We start from the raw sequence: 12,604 nt of genomic DNA, 5'->3' as shown, positions 1-12,604 counted from the left end.
AAGGACCTCTTCTGCTACAGGAGAGCTTTTGAAGACACAGCTTGATCTGTACTTTTAAAGCTGTCCTTCCTCATGGGGGAGGCTGTTGAGCACTGGACAGCTTTCTTCCCTCGAGGGGGAACATAATCAGGCAACAGTCAACAAAATCCACACCTTCCAGTTGGCTGATAACAGGCGTGATTGGTTCCTTCACAGTCCTCCTTGTGTGTGGGGTGCGTGGAATCCAGCAGATTTGGCCCTCCAGGCTATAAGATCTCCACCCTGACTTATTCCATGATGGCACACAGTTAATTGACAGCGCCTGTCTACAAGGTTCAGCACCAACTTGCTCCTGTTAAATTGAGTTGGTTGTTACTCTTAACTTCCAGTAACTAAGAGTGGCCACCACAGAGAATAAAGGATAGAGCAACATCACACTCTGCAATCATACTAAAATTACAGTCACAATATGGACCAACGTTGCATTTTAACTGAAAGTCCAAGCTGTGTGCGACTCTGATCTTTTTCTGTCTCGGTACTTAAGTCCTCAAGAGTGAATAAAAAAGAGGGGGCCTGTTTCAGAACATCCACCCTATCTGATCTCCTTTGTCTAGCTTGGGTTTCTGCAGGGGTCCGTCCCCCCCATCAGCAAAAGGAAAAGAGGTGGGGAAAAGAGGTGGGGAAAAGAGGTGGGGATAAGCTAGGTGAGGACGAGTAGGGGAATACAGCCGGGGAGCATGAATACTTCAGCCTTTGCCCTGACACCACCCTCTGTGCTTTGCAATGAGGACTAGGAACTTGGAAGTAAATAAAGACCCTCCCAAATCCACATGTTGTGCCATGCACAAGGTTCTGTAAGGATTTTTATTAGCAGCAGGCAAAAAAGAACAGCGACACATATTGTTGTCTTCCTGTGCTCTCGCTTTCTCTCTCAACTGATCTTTCTTTTGCCGTGGATCACATGGTATCTTTCTCCTCTTTGCTCAAAACACAGAGCCTCCTGTTGTTTTTTGGTCCCCTTGTCTGTGTCTCTGTGTCAGAGCTGGCCCTGCTGTTAGGCACAGTGAAGCAACTGCCTCAGGCAGCAGATGATGATGGGCGGTAGCAACAGCAGCTCCTGGCTGTTCCTCCCAAGGCCCCCTTTGCCATTCCTACCTGTTGCCAAAGGGTCTTTCCTGAACCCCACAATCTTGCCAGCTGCCTCAAGTACAGTGCAGGGCACCATCCTGTCACCAGTGTTGAAGCAAGACCCCACCCAAACCATGTATTTGAAGTACTATCATTGCCTTTAAACAGCCACAAGGAGAAATTTCCCTATGAAGAACACATTTTGGGGTACACTATTTTCAATAATATGTGCATCTTTACCCTAGCGCTTGTGTTTTTGTACGTTACTTGGCTGGAGAACTGCATTGTAAAATTCAGAGGAGCGTGGATTTTTTTATTTTTACAGTTGTCGCAGGAACCCCCCCCCCCAATAATTCAGTTTGTACAAACTTCACACACACACTCACACACTACATACGCTACGCTTCTGTTATAAATTCATAGAAAATCAACCATACATTGGATTTGCACAGTTCCACTTTTATTTTACTCCATGAAGGAAGGACTACAAAATGGGGAAGGTTTGATACAGGGCAGCCATAATCCCTTCACCATCCCAGTACATCCACAGGAGCCCTGCCCAGTTGCTATGCCAACCCTGATGGTGCTAGACAGAAGACCATCAAGATCACAAAGAACTTGCATATAGGAGTGGATTCAGCACGGACTGGAACAAAGGACAATAATCAGCTCTTCCCTCTGGGGGCAGGAAACTGCAAACTCTCCTCTGTCACCTGGAAAGTACTCATGGGGAGGGGGAAAGGGGGAACCAGCCAGGTGACAGGACACTCAGGTTACCACCACAACTCCTCCCTCAACCCCTCCTTTCTGTGATGTAGGTATGATGTATCTGGGAGGTGGTCTTAGGTTACACCCCTTCTGTGATGTATGTATGATGTTTCTTGGGGTGGTCTTGATCTACAGGGTGGCAATTTCAAAAGTCTTTATAAGGCCTTGCACACCATTTTTCTGGGTCCCTCCTCTCTCCTGCAGGTGAGGGGAGCACCCTGTTGCAACAGATCAATAAAGGCCAAGCCTACAGGCTGCTGTTTTGCTCCAAGTTATCCTGGTTGGTGTATTTGTTTTTGTCCAAGGATTTTTCCGTTAACACAGTGGATGCTCGGGTTGCGAACGTGATCCGTGTGGGATGCACATTCACAACCTGCAGCATTTGCAACCTGCGTCTGCGCACGTTGTGATCTGGTGTTTCTGCACATGCGCAAAGTGCGATTTAGCGCTTCTGCGCATGCGCAACCGCCAAAACCCGGAAGTAACCCATTCCAGTACTTCCGGGTTTTGGCGGTCCGCAACCCAAAAAAAATGCAACCTGAAGCGGCTGTAACCCGAGGTATGACTGTATTTTTAAATGGTGGTGTTACGGTTCACATATTGTTTCAGAAAGTGTGAACTGGGTAGGTTTGCCTTTAAATGCAAACTGCAGTGGATTCCCGCCCTCAACTCTGTGTTGGTGTTGTTTGACTACAAAACCCATTTTCCCTCCCCATTAGGCAAGGAGCGATGAAAGCTGAAGTCCAGCAACTTCTCTTCTCGAACTCTCTGCTACCTCAGGAAATATGCGTTTGCCTGTAAACGACAACACAAAGGGGCAAGGATTTGCAGGACTGAGCTGGTGAACACATGTGGACTTATTAAGACCACCAATGCAAAGTACCTCTCAAGAGGAAAGAGGAAAAGAAGACTTAGCACATGCTGAGATTTAGGAGAGCAATGTTATTCACACATGCAAGACCCACAACAGAGCGGCAATTACAAAGCATTTCTCTCTCTCTCTCTCTCTCTCTCTCTCTCTCTCTCTCACACACACACACACACACACACACACACACACACGAACACGCTGGAGCAATTTGGAAACACATGCCTCAAATCAGCGAACACAAAACAGAATTCAATTATTTCAACAGGCTTAAGTGTGTCTACCTCTTGCCTTGGATCATGGCCAAGCTGCAGATGGAAACAGCTTTCCCTCAGGCAGATTTATGGTGTAAGAGCCTGAGGCACAAACTGTACCCAAAGGGAGTGCTCGGATCCTGTTTTTTCTCTATAAAACGAACAAATCCCAGAATTCTGCACTGAGGGTGTGTGCATGTGTGGAAAAGACGTTTTAAAATGGTGTAAACTGAGGCAATTTTGCACACCTTTGCACAATGTATGTTGCTTTTGTTGCTAATTAGAAATTAGGAACAAGGTGAAGAGGATACAAAGCTGCATTCGCGCCATTACAGTGAGCAGAATCCAACCTCCCCACACGTAAGGCAGGGCCAGTCTGGAGAGAATGGGATGGCCACACCATACAACTTTTTAGGACTCAAAACTGTGTCGTGTGTCTTCTGGGATGTGCTCCTGGGTGAGTCATGTGACCTGCGCCTCGCTCTCACCCCCTGAAAAGCACTTTTGGAGGGGGCGAATTCTTGCACGGCCCCCAAAATGTGTGTTTTGGGGTGCCACACAAGAGTGCGTCCCCCAAGTGCTTTTTTCAGGGCGATAGTGAAGCATGAGAGCATGTGAGATCATGGCACCCAAAATGGCTGCCACAATCTCGTGCATAAATCACTTCGTATCATAGACTTGCAGGAGGACTTGCAGGCTAGCTAGTCCACACCCCTGCTTGAAGCTGGAAATCCAGACCCAGAGCTCCCATAAAAGATGGCTGCCCACCATCTGTTTCATTGTTGAACTCCTCTCGCCATCAAGAAGTTTGGTGTTCCACCTAAATCTTAAACTCATTAGATCTCTTCCCACCCTCTGGGACAGTGGCAAACGAGGCTGTGTATATTCAAAACGCATTACTTCCCCCCACCAAAATAATCCTGGGTATATATGAATAAATGATAAACTACAGTTCTCATGATTCCTTGGGTGAAAACAATCATGTGCTTTAATTGGATAATGTCTACACCAGGGGTCAGCAAACTTTTTCAGCAGGGGGCTGGTCCACTGTCCCCCAGACCTTGCCGGGCTAGATTTTTTTTGGGGGAAATGAACGAATTCCTATGCCCCACAAATAACCCAGAGATGCATTTTAAATAAAAGCACACATTCTACTCATGTAAAAACACCAGGCAGGCCACACAAAGAACCCCAAGATGCTGTTATGTACTGAGTTGAATAGGATCCCAAAGGCAGCAGTCTGATTTGTCCTAGAACAATAGGATTCAGAATGCAGCAGTCTGATTGGTCCTAGAGCAATGCAGCAGTATGATTGGTCCACAGGAGCCACCCAATCCAGCTCCAGGTGGAAGTGAATCCGCAACCTGATTGGCCTGCAGGAGAATCCCAGAATTAGCAAATCACATGCGACCCATTGTGTAAATAATGTATATATAGCAGATAATTTGGAGGAACTTTCATTCCTCACTATTATGAGCTGAATAAAGAGCATGAAATCCACACTCGACTCTGAGTATATTTCAGAGGCATTTTAAATAAAAGGGCACATTCTACTCATGGAAAAACACGCTGATTCCCAGAACATCCGCAGTCCAGATTTAGAAGGCGATTGGGCCAGATCCCGCCCCCGGGCCTTAGTTTGCCTACCCATGGTCTACACGGCCTTTGGCCTCTTCACTGTGTCAGCCCTGCTGGCAATTTTTATGAACGCAATCTATACAGCTTTGGCCTTTCTGCACAGGAATGCACCGTGTGCCTCAAGGTTGTCTGCTTTTTCGTTGTTTAACCGCCAACAGTAAATATTGTCTGTCTTGTGGGCCTGGCCATTTATATGCAACCTGCTGCAAATTCCTGCAGTTCTCTGAGTTAATGGCTGCAAGTTTACGTGCCCGTCCCCGCTGACACAAGGAAAACTTTGGAAATGCAATGCAAACACCCCAGCAAGACAGACAGATATCCCCAGGGCTTTTAAAATTTATTTTTACAGCCGGAGTTCAGCTCGGGAACCTCTCAGGTGGGCGCCGTTGCCATTCCAAGAGAGCTCTGGCTCCTCTTTTTTCTAGAAAAATTGCTACTTAAGCGAAGTTGTGCAGTTTCTATACAAAAACTGAGCTATACAAAAGCCACAGATGTATTCCAGCACAGCCCTCGGAACACAAGCGATAAAATACAAAGGCCGAGATCCATCAAAGAGGCAGGGATGCTTGCTGGGTGTGTGACAGAAAGTGGTCAGAGGAAGAGTGGTGTTATGTACTAAAGTTCTCACCCTGGGCCAGCAGGGGGATAGTGTAGATAGTTTTCACTCAGGTCCACGTCAGTTATTTTAGGCGGGAAACCCTGGGTTGTTGTTGCTACAATGTTGATAGCCGGCTGCCTATAAAAGCAGGCCGGCTGAGCTGTTTGCTGTTCAGTTCTGTTCCAGCTTACAATAAAGAGCTTCTCTGGAGAAATCACTGTGTCATCTGCTATGTTTGCCCACAACTTAACAAGTGGGATAAGACCGGGAGGAGGAGGTGTCAGAAGCTGAAAAGGTAACAGGGTTTAGTGAGCAGGAAGAGGCTGTGACAGAGAGCAGTCTAGAACAAGAGGCAGAAGCAGAGGCTGGAAAGGAGGAGGGCCAAGAGACAGAGATGAGCCCGGCTGGTGAAGAGGCACAGGTGTTTTCTCCTCCTGCAATGGGCAGCTTCCATTTCCCCTGGTCTCTCAGAACCCAAAGAGGCATGAAGAGGGTGGAGCAAAGACAGACAAGACGAAAGAGTCTCAGAATGCTTGGGAAGGAACCAAGGGAGGAGAAGACTTAAGGGTCGGTGGGAAGGGGGGGCATTCAGTCCTGGCAACTGCCTCATTGGGGCAAGATCTACTGGGAAGAGCTGCTGTGCTCACTAGGCCTGAGCTGTTTTGTTTCTTTGAATAAAGAGTTAACTTTGCTGACGCCTTGTGAATTATTACTGACCTGACCCTGGCACCCATTTTGCTGGAGCACTTTCCACAGCTAAAAAGGCAAGCGTCTTTTAAAAATTGCCTCTTTGGCAATGGGAAACAGCAAGCAAAAAGGCACCTCGTGTGTGTTTGTATGTGTATTTCTGACCCACGCTTGCCATGCTTTAGATTCCATCTCCAGACCTGTGGGCAAGCAATTAACAAGCCAACATCACAAACACAGCTCTTGTTCAGATCCTTGCAAGTTCCCCCTGGTAAGACAAAACACGGGAGCTCAGGGAATCAAACCGGGCACAATATTTCAGCATGCATAAGTTCACCGAGACAACCGGTTACACAAAATAAAGGAAGAAGGAAAGGCACGGCCAGCTGGTAGTTACACAATACAGAGGCACAAGCCCGTCTTGTAGAAGAGACCCAAGCCTGAAGACAACACATAGACACATTACACCCACAAAAAAGGGGGCTGGTGGGAAATCTGAAAACACACAGATGGCTTGAACAGACACTCTGATAACATAAACAGTAAAACACAAGCTGACTGATAAGTACGTTCCCTCCTTCCTGCCTGTCTCCGGGAGCTAAGCCCACACATGTTCTGATCCATAGAATGCGAGGAGCCGCACAAGTCTAGAAGTGTCACCTTGTCACCTCGGTTTCCACAGAGATGAGCTCAGCAAAAGACCTGGGTACCAGGCTCACGTTTTTGGGACACCATGTTGTTCTCTGGATAAGAGCAATAGAGAGATGGAGCAATGCGGTGCAGTAGCAGAGACAGGGTCACATGACTGATGTGAAGCACCTTAAGACACCACAGAGGTCACCTGGAGATAGTCAGGATTCAACTTTCGGTTTGTGCAACCAAAGTGGACACAAAGGCTTTTGCATGAGGACTCCACCTTTTTCTTTTCTTTTTTAAAAAAGCGGACTTTTGCAGTTAGGAAAGTAGCAGGGAAATGCACTGAAAAGCAACACAGGGTTTCTCCAACTTGGGTCCCTAGCTGCTGTTGGACTCCAACTCCCATCATCCCTAGATTAGCAGGACCAGTGGTCAGGGATGATGGGAGTTGTAGTCCAACAGCTGCTAGGGACCTAAATTGGAGAAACACATGGTTAACAGGAAGACGGGTAAACGCCATTCAAGCCAATCAGGATGGATGGATGCTCAAGAATACAAGTCATTTGGCATCACTAACGGCCGCAATTCCTTCCACTAGGAAACATACTGATGATGCCTATCGTGTTTATTTAAAATGTTAAGGTAAAGGTAAAGGGACCCCTGACCATTAGGTCCAGTCGTGACCGACTCTGGGGTTGCGGCGCTCATCTCGCTTTATTGGCCGAGGGAGCCGGCGTACAGCTTCCGGGTCATGTGGCCAGCATGACTAAGCCGCTTCTGGCGAACCAGAGCAGCGCACGGAAACGCCGTTTACCTTCCCGCCGGAGTGGTACCTATTTATCTACTTACACTTTGACGTGCTTTCGAACTGCTAGGTGGGCAGGAGCAGGGACCGAGCAACGGGAGCTCACTCCGTCGTGGGGATTCGAACCACCAACCTGCTTATCAGCAAGTCCTAGGCTCTGTGGTTTAACCCACAGCGCCACCCGCGTCCCTCATTTATCCACCCGCGTCCCTCATTTATCCATGCGGAAAATGCCAGTGCCGATATTCTCCATGAACTGTGGTAAATATTGTCCTCCGTAGTCAGTTCACCACATTCCACTTCCCACCCTCACAGACATTTCGATATTCGCCTCTGGCCCACATTTAGGCCAGGCGACAACGACATGGCATTCCCACTGGGAGAACATTTCACCCAGCATGTTCACTGCAAAAGAATCTCAAGACTTCAGTTCTCACAATGTGGTTTTATTCCAGACTTCTAAGTCTGCCTATAAAGCCTTGTGGAGGTCGTTCCAAAGGGAGAAAGATAGGCCGATATTGGCCCATGCTGGTGTTCCATTCTCAAACTGGAAATATGTTTTCTGTGAGAACGGAAAAACGTGTCCTTTCCTGTGGAGGTGAGTGATGAAGACCCTTATTAGCAAAACATTATCTGTGTGCCTATAGCGTGTGCGATGAAGTTAAGTGTGTTTAAGCGCCCCTGAGAATCATATCAACATACCTCTGTTTCTCCTTCTGGCTATCCAACCTTGCCTGCGCTGCAGTTTTCAAGCTGCAGACCAAGCCCCACTCAGCTCATTACGTGGTAGTGTAGCTATGTGACATGGTTGCCCCCGGAAGGTGAGATATTTGGGCCTCGGTCCTGGAGCCACAAAGGCAGGAGGACCCGATGGAGGAGAGGGTGAAAGAGCTCTCGTTCCGGAGGTCCATTCTTAACCTGAAACTGTTCTTAACCCGAAGCACACTTTAGCTAATGGGGCCTCCTGCTGCTGCTGCGCCGCTGGAGCACGATTTCTGTTCTCATCCTGAAGCACTATTTCTGGGTTAGTGGAGTCTGTAACCTGAAGCGTATGTAACCCGAGGTACCACTGTACTAATGGATTGCCTGACATCTAAAAGGTAATAATAACAAAGGTGCCAGGTCAGTTTGGTGTGGGATACTTTGAGAGCTGAGATGCTAACACTTAAATGCTTTTATGCTTTTTAAATGCTTTAATGCTTTAGAAACCTTTTGCTCCAGTCTGTTTAGGACTTTATATGTTACAGCTGGAAGCATCAGAAAGCAGCAACTTTCCAGAAACAACCCTCCCCCCCAATTCCAACATCCTAAAAACACTAACCTCCCAAGGTAAGAGAGCAGCTCTCTCCCTTTAACAACCCTAAACACATCATATCCTTATCCCAAGGGACCAATTTTCCCCTCCAAGTCAGGGACACACAGCTCAGCACTGCCATTTGTTTCCAATGCCAAGCCCAGAATACCTGCCACGATAAAGACACACAGAAGCATGTGCAGAGTGCATTTCCCCCAACCTACCGACAAATCTCAGCTAGTTGTTACATAATCAGGGATCCTGAGGTGACAGGGTCGAACAGGAGAGTCAATCCCATACCGCTCAGAGCAGTATATAAATTCTGCAAGATGAAATAATTCTGTGCAACTGGAAGGCTCGCTGCGTCCCACGAAAAGGACGCATAAGATCTCATTTCTAAGCAGAAAGGCAGGCGGTAAAAACTTCATTAAGCACGGAAAGAGGGTGTGGCTCCAAGGGAAGGGGTAATATACACATTAAACCACAAGGGTCTCTAAGAAGGAGTCTAGTGTGACAAAAGAATTCTCCACGCCTTACTCCGCCCCCCCCCATCTCAGTTCCACTCCATCTAACAATTATCAACATTGTCCACTTTTTGGATCGAGTCCACCGGGAGCAAAAAGCTGGAGCAAGAAGCTAGGGAAGAACTGGCGGGGGTGGGAGTCGGCGCTTGCTTTTAACCCCTCGGGAGGGGAGGGGCGTCCCGGAGCCCCGCCCCCTCCCCGCCCCAGCCTCGAGACAATGAGATCCCAGCCCCGCGCTGCGCTAGCAATGGCGAAGTCGGCGCCGCGCCCCCCGCGCAGCCGCGGCCGCTTTCGGGGGTGACGGAGCCCAGCCGGGACCCCTCTCCTCCGCCTCCCCTGCTCCCCGCTCTCTACGGGTCCGGGAAAGCGCGCGGGCTGCGATCGCCTGCCTGCCCGCCCCCCATCCCGAGGCGAGAGAGCGGCGGCGCCCTCCCGCTTCCCCCCACCCCATACATTCTCCGGCGAGGAGGCGCCTGGTGGATGGAAGCGCCCTGCGAGAGGTGAGTGGGGCACGGGAGGGCCGGGGTGGTTTCTTTTTGGGTGGGTGGGTGGCGCTGGCTGAGCTAGGACGCCTGGGCTCCTCAGGCGAAGGGGATCTAGCAGACTGGATGTCAAAAGAAGGGTCTCTGGGATGGAGGACTTCTAGGTCCCACCCCTTCCACGGGGTCTGGTAGGATAGGTCATAGCAGGGGTGGTGGTGGTGTCTATTCCCAATTTTGTTTGGCTTGGGAGGGGGCTCTACGACGCAGGTGGGAGGGAATCGGGACGCCTGGGTCCTTTGGACAGTTTGGGGGCTCTGGGGTGCGCAGCTAGCAGGAGGTTAGAGCAAGAGGGCTTGGGAGGAGGAGTGGGGTCAATCGGACCCACGGTCGGCGGTGGGGAGGGGAGAGGGGGGGCTGACTTGCTGTTCTTGGGTTTCCACCTCCTGGGAGATGGGTGTACAAGTCAGGCCAGCAGAACAAGAGGAAGCCGAGGCTCCTTTGGGTGGGAGAGGTTCATGGGGGTGTGGCTTTTTTGGGTGGGTGGGTGGAGATCGAGAGCCAAGAGTCCTGGTTTCTACTGGTCCGAGACTGGGACTGCAGGTGGCGGCACACGGAGGATTGGAGCCGGTTCCTGGAGGAGCAGGCGTCTAAGCGCGCTGGGAAGGGGGAAGCAGGAACGGGGGTCCTTTGGGAAAACACAGGTATGGTTCGTACCTGGTTGGAGAAGAGTGCCAGACAGGGCACAGCACAACCAAATCCACCTGTTTAATGAGAGAGGCATGGGGCGAATTCCAGAGGGGCTTCAGCTGCCTTGGTGAAACCCAGGAGTCCTGGCTTTTGCCGGCTAGGTCCTCCCAGCCTTCTCCAGATGTTTTCCTTTGGCCTTCTGCCAGCTTCGTCCCCGTACTTTGTGACACTTAAAACAACAACAACAACCGAGAGTGTCTTGTTGACCAAGATTCCTGGGTTCCTTTTTTGGCAGGAGTGCGGCATTTGCCAGGAAAACTTTTTTAAATGGGGTTTTAGAGTTTTTAGGGGTTTTTAAATGTTTTATGTAGTTTTATGTAGTTTTTCAATTTCATTGTTCCACATGGGACAATGACAATAAAGATATCGTTATTGTTAAAAGTTGCGGGGTGTTGCTGAAATCGCTGTGTTCCGGGGTCGTGGGGAGAAAGGAAAGAAGCGTGGAGTCCCGGGCAGATGGTATTGCGCATGGTGCTTGATTTCCCAAAAAGCCACATGCACGTAGTAGGTTGGGTTAGGCTGTGGCGATGCAGTGGTGCACTGCCAACGCACCCTAGATTTTCTGCTGAGAGTGGGCTTTGCCAGCCTGCCTGGTGCCCTCTGACCCCCGGAGGTCATCAGCTGGGTGGAGACTGGGATAGAAGGTTCTGAGCTAGCTTGGTGGGGAGGGGCTGTGGCTCAGTGGAAGGAAAATGTGCTCCGCATCCAGGTTCAATTCCTGGAAGACTCCCGTCTAACATCCTGCTGGCCAGAACAGGTGGCACATAAGAATATAGGACGCTGCCCTGCATTTCATCCGACCATTGGTCCATCTAGCTCCATACCGTCTTACACTGACTGGCAGTGGCCAGGTTCCAGCAGGGCTCTCTCCCATCTCCTACCTGGAGATGTCTGGGATTGAAGCTGGGACCTTCTGCTTGCAAGGCAGATTCTCTGCCGCTGAGCCACAGCCCTGCCCTGGCCCTTCCTAGCACTGAGCTGGCTGTCAATGGTATACGACGCTTCCGACGCTCCTTCCTGAATCTTTCTCTCTGGGGTCCTGTTGGTTCCAGGCTGAGTTTCCTCACTTTAATGGTGTTCTTCATCATAGCGGCTGCTGAAGCTGGGAGTAAAGAGTCTGAACGCTTGTGTTTCATGGGCTCTTGTTTTCTCCTTGTTATTTACTGAAATATTTGGCACGGTAGGAATGTATTGATGTCAGTGGGTAAAAAGTTTGTAGCTTGTCAAATTGATTTTCCAAATAATATATGGATACTGGGCTTTTTTGTATTCTGCTTATTAGTGAAGGCTTATTCTGCTTATTCTGTACCTACTTACCTGGGGGCATGGTTGTACACAGGGGGCGGGCATGCAAGGGAGCAGTGCCCGTCCTGTCCTGTCGATGAAGTGTGACCCCGGCTCTCAGCTTCCTTAAATAAAAGTTTCCAGCATTTTTAGAACCTGTGATAGGAGACAAAATGGATAGACACTCTTCTGTTTTCTTTGTGTGAAAAAAATTGCCTGCTCTTCCTCCTTCTGTGTTTTATTTTGCCCCCCTGGAAAAAATTAACATCTCCCACCCTGGGAAAAAGTCCTGTGGTGCCCTTGACTGTGGGTTAGTTCCACTTGCATCAGTGGGGCTTACTGTTTAGAAGGCATGTATGGGACGCAGATGGCGCTGTGGGTTAAACCACAGAGCCTAGGACTTGCCGATCAGAAGGTCGGCGGTTCGAATCCCCGCGACGGGGTGAGCTCCCGTTGCTCGGTCCCTGCTCCTGCCAACCTAGCAGTTCGAAAGCACGTCAAAGTGCAAGTAGATCAATAGGTACCGCTCCGGTGGGAAGGTAAACGGCGTTTCCGTGTGCTGCTCTGGTTTGCCAGAAGCGGCTTAGTCATGTTGGCCACATGACCCGGAAGCTGTGCACCGGCTCCCTTGGCCAATAAAGCGAGATGAGCGCCACAACCACAGAGTCGGCCACGACTGGACCTAATGGTCAGGGGTCCCTTTACCATTTTTATAAGGTTGCCCTGTTAATTATGACAATATTGTTAGAAACTCAGATATATAACCTTGGCGCCAAATGGCTCCTGAAACCTATGTTTCAGTTGCCAAAACTTGAATGTCTCGCTGCCATTTTTAGGCAAGATGGCTCTGAAGTCTTATTTTTCAAGTGATGGGCTGACTGTGATTGATTAAGCATCCGGCTAGTTCCGATG

The 12,604-nt window shown here is 49.5% G+C and overlaps 2 protein-coding genes across 4 annotated transcripts in view; both read left to right on the top strand.

Annotated features, from left to right (window-relative positions):
- Positions 1-12,604, top strand: part of MPIG6B (megakaryocyte and platelet inhibitory receptor G6b) — a 177,345-nt gene that overhangs the window by 93,356 nt on the left and 71,385 nt on the right. The gene's annotated exons all lie outside the window — the stretch shown is intronic.
- The window catches only part of DDAH2 (DDAH family member 2, ADMA-independent), a 40,504-nt gene continuing 37,303 nt past the window's right edge, over positions 9,404-12,604 (top strand). The window contains exon 1 of one of the 2 annotated variants that reach the window (XM_081183306.1): positions 9,404-9,679. The gene's annotated coding sequence lies outside the window, so the exon portion shown is untranslated. Of the gene's footprint in view, positions 9,680-10,227; positions 10,363-12,604 lie in introns of those variants that run through there. The other variant, XM_081183307.1, reaches the window with a different exon arrangement.

This window comes from Podarcis bocagei (assembly GCF_964188305.1).
Source record: "Podarcis bocagei genome assembly, chromosome: 2".
Classification (NCBI taxonomy): Eukaryota; Metazoa; Chordata; class Lepidosauria; order Squamata; family Lacertidae; genus Podarcis; species Podarcis bocagei.
This window is presented reverse-complemented; position numbering and strand designations above follow the sequence as displayed.